The sequence below is a fragment of the Triticum aestivum genome, chromosome 2B, assembly GCF_018294505.1.
Source record: "Triticum aestivum cultivar Chinese Spring chromosome 2B, IWGSC CS RefSeq v2.1, whole genome shotgun sequence".
NCBI classification, from domain to species: Eukaryota; Viridiplantae; Streptophyta; class Magnoliopsida; order Poales; family Poaceae; genus Triticum; species Triticum aestivum.
In genome coordinates, this window is record NC_057798.1 from 725661914 (window position 1) to 725665823 (window position 3910).

The window sequence follows — 3910 nt, forward strand, 5'->3', positions numbered from 1 at the left end:
TTTAAAAAATATATAAAGTCCTCACCTCCGTATAAAACATCTAAAAGAAATCCTCACCTTCATCTAAAAAAAGTAAAAAATAAAAAAATACCACAACGGTCTATCAGCGAGTGCCACTTTGCACAACCCTTTTTTTAAAATTTCATAGGTCCTCATCTCGATCTAAAAAATATATTCAAAAAATAATCCACACCTTCATCTAAAAAACATTGTAAAAGATTTCTCACTGCAGCCAACCAACTTGCGCCACGTGGCATAGCTGGTTGGTCACTCTTCACGCGTAGCTTAATGGTTTTAAATTGAGCAAGCTCACAAGGACTTTTGGGCCGCTCATTTTCTACTTCCAGATCAGCTTCTGGGTTTGCAGAATCGGTAGCTGAAAAGAACACGCATGTAGTGTAGTTTCCACTATCTGTGCACGAAATTAGTCTCATTTTGCAATAGTCGTCGATTTCGGCCAAATTTCGATGCAAATTGGCCTAAATTTGGCCCACATTCGGCGTGATTCGGCATAAATTCAACAAAAACTGATTTTTCTATCACATTGTTCATCACAGAAATCAATACAAATTAAATAGTTCAACGAATAAAACTAATAATTCAAACACAAATAAAAACTCACATTTCATCACGCGTCGAGCTAGGTGTTGCTCTTGAGACTCCATAGGTGCTCCACCGGATCGTGCTGCAGTTCTTGATGCACCTGTGGGTCTTGGATCTCCTGACACATATTGAGGAAGGCAGCCCAAGTTGCTGGTAGCTGGTGATCAAGTTGGGTAAGAGGACCTTGCCTGTAATATGGTTCAATGTCAAACATTGGCTCTTCCTGCTCGCTCTAAATGATCTCGTTGTGCAAGATGACACATCAAGTCATGACTTCCTACATTTGATCTTTTGACCAGGTCAGAGCGGGGTACCGGACAACAGCAAATCAAGATTGGAGCACACTAAATGCATGCTCGACATCCTTCCTGCAAGCCTCATAACACTTGGCAAAGTAGGAGTTCTTGCCTCCTGGCACAGGGTTTGAGATAGTCTTAACAAATGTGGACAATCTCGGATAGATGCCATCTACTAGGTAGTATCCGTTGTTGTACTGGCGCCCATTGACCTCGAAGTTCACCGGAGGAGCATGACCTTCAACAAGCTTGGCAAAGACATTCGAGCACTGCAGTGCGTTGATGTCATTGTTTGTTCCTGTCATACCAAAGAAGGAGTGCCAAATCCAAAGGTCATGTGTGGCCACTGCCTCAAGTACCACACTGCAAACTCCTTTGGCGCCTTTGCACATCCCCTGCCAAGCAAATGGGCAGTTTTTCCATGCCAATGCATGCAGTCGATGCTTCCAAGCATCCTAGGAAATCCTCTTGCTGCATTTTGTGCTAGGATCCGAGCAATATCTTCAGCATTGGGTGATCGCAAGTATTGTGGTCCAAACACTGCCACCACTGCCCTGCAGAACTTGTACAAGCACCCAATGATGGTGGACTCGGCCATGCATCCATAGTCTTCCAGTATATCACCGGGAGCTCCGTATGCAAAGATCCTCATAGTTGTCGTGCACTTATGGAGTGAGGTGAATCCAAGTGTGTCGGTGCAATCCTTCTTGCACTTGAAGTAGTTGTCCAACTCCCGGATGAAATTCACAATCCCGAGGAAGAGCTTTCGGCTCATGCGATAATGGCGCCGAAATACTTTCTCACCATGCAGTTGAGCGTCGGCGAAGTAGTTGGCATAGAGCAAGAAATAGCCCTCCAGTCGATGCCTCTGCTTGCTCTTCTGGCGGCCCGGCGCCAAGCCACCTCTCCGCGGCTTTGTATTGCTCGCAAACAGGCCGACCAGAGAGGCGAGGACCATGAGGTGCTCTTCATCCTTGGCGTCGGCCTCGGGTTCCTCTTCCAGCAGCACTGCGGACACCTCCTCGTCGTCCGAGTCCATTGTCGAGCAGACAAATCGCTGAACACCTGGCGGGCATGATGGCCGCACAGCAGCCTGTATCCCCGCCTGCGTGGCCGGAGCACCGGAAAGCTCGCCCAGGGAGCGGGGTGGATGCTGCCGCGGCGAACCCTCTCTTTCCGGCGGGAAATGGCCTTTCTAGTGCCGGTGGGCAGGTGGGCGGCACCGGGATTGGCACAGCGGCGCGAGGGGTAGTGGCCGCGGCGGGCGAATCTGAACATGGAAAAATCGTTTTCACCTGATTGTGGTGGCCCATACGCCGATTTTCCTTTCGCCGGAGCCCCCAAGCGCCCCCCCCCCCCAAGTGCGCTGGATTCGGCCTGGGATCGGCGGGCCAAAAAATGGGCCGAACCGACGGAATTCGGCATCCGGGGGAGGGGGACTGGGTTCTTTTTTCGACGGCAAGGGGCTGTTGGGGGCACGAGTGGAGATGCTGTTATAGCCCGACTGAACCGTCCGCTCTTCGCCTCTCTGCTCAACTCACACAACTGTTTCAAATTGCAACAACCGAAAAGAACTGGATTCCAACTTATTTTTGGGGGGAATGGATTTCACACGGATTTTACACATAGTTATTCTCTGGGCAGTTTCTCATTATCTGCATATGAAAAGGAATGTCCCTTTATTGGGGTTGTGGCACTTCTCTTCATCCTAGAGGGGATTTTGAGAGCTTGACTACGGCTTTTTGAACCTAACAAAATTGTTACTACTTGAAAGCTTCGGAAAATAATGCAAAATCCGCCTACATGGAGAATAATTACAACTTGTAAATGCTATACTTCAAAATAAATATGATTATTTGCATCATGTGAAAAATTACAAATAATTTTTTGCCAAATAATCATGAAGTTTGCAACAATTTATTTCGTACCCCATTTTCTGGAATTTTTAGTATATTTTTACAGATATTTACAAGCGTTATAAGCGGATTTTATCTTCTAATTGACTGCCCATCCTAAATCAATTTCATTTCCGTCCATAAAGGAGTAGTATCTTTTTATGGCTGTCATCTTTGTACCGTTTTTTCTGTACAAAGTGCTGCTTTGTGCAAAGTGGAGTATAAGCAGAACACATACCTAGGGTTTTAAAGACTGCATGTTCGTCAGGTGCCTGAAAATTTCATTGGCATTAGTCACTTTCCATCAGGACTGCTAGATTTTCATCTATCAACCCAAAACAGGATGTGCACAGTTTATCTTGCTCCTCCCTTTCTTCTTCCTCCAGCAGCCGCCCACCTACCCCGCCCCAACTGCCTGCCTACCCCCTCCCCGCGGCCGGTGGGTGCTACCGCACATTGCCTCGCCGCCCTGCCCTCCCCTCCCCCAACCGCCTTTGATTGTTGCCCTCTATGCCCCATGACATGCAGAAACTTTGGGGACCCCCGCCACCTCCCCGTGGCTGACAGGCACTGCCGCCCACCGCCTTACTCTCCCATCAACCCCCACAACGGCCTTTGCTTGCCGTCGCCGCGACCATTCCTCTAAGCACCGGACCTGCACAAACTCTGATGACCCCCCTCCTTCTAACCCACACCGTCAAGTTTCAGATTCATTCCCGCTCATGCATGGTCCGGCCTCGCCGTCTCCACCTTTGGCCTTGCGCAAAGTGAATCGACCGTCGCCTGAAAAAATTGGCACATGACATTTATCAAATGAGGGGTTTTAAGCATTTGCACAGCGACTCATGCTGCATGGTATACACACGAACAAATAAAAATAGACATATGCGAACCAACCAGTGGTTGGATAGTTAGGAGGACACTGGTATCCTCAACCCACCAGGGTTTCAAGTCCGGGTGCTCGCATTTTCCTGGATTTCTTTGAGGATTTGCGGCGATGCAAGTTCAAGGGGAGGAGACGTTCTCGTCGACTACGAGACGCCTGTGGTGACTTCGTCAATCTCAAGATGATATGCCGACTCAGTCTCTCGGAGGTTTCATAGAGGCAGGGTCTAC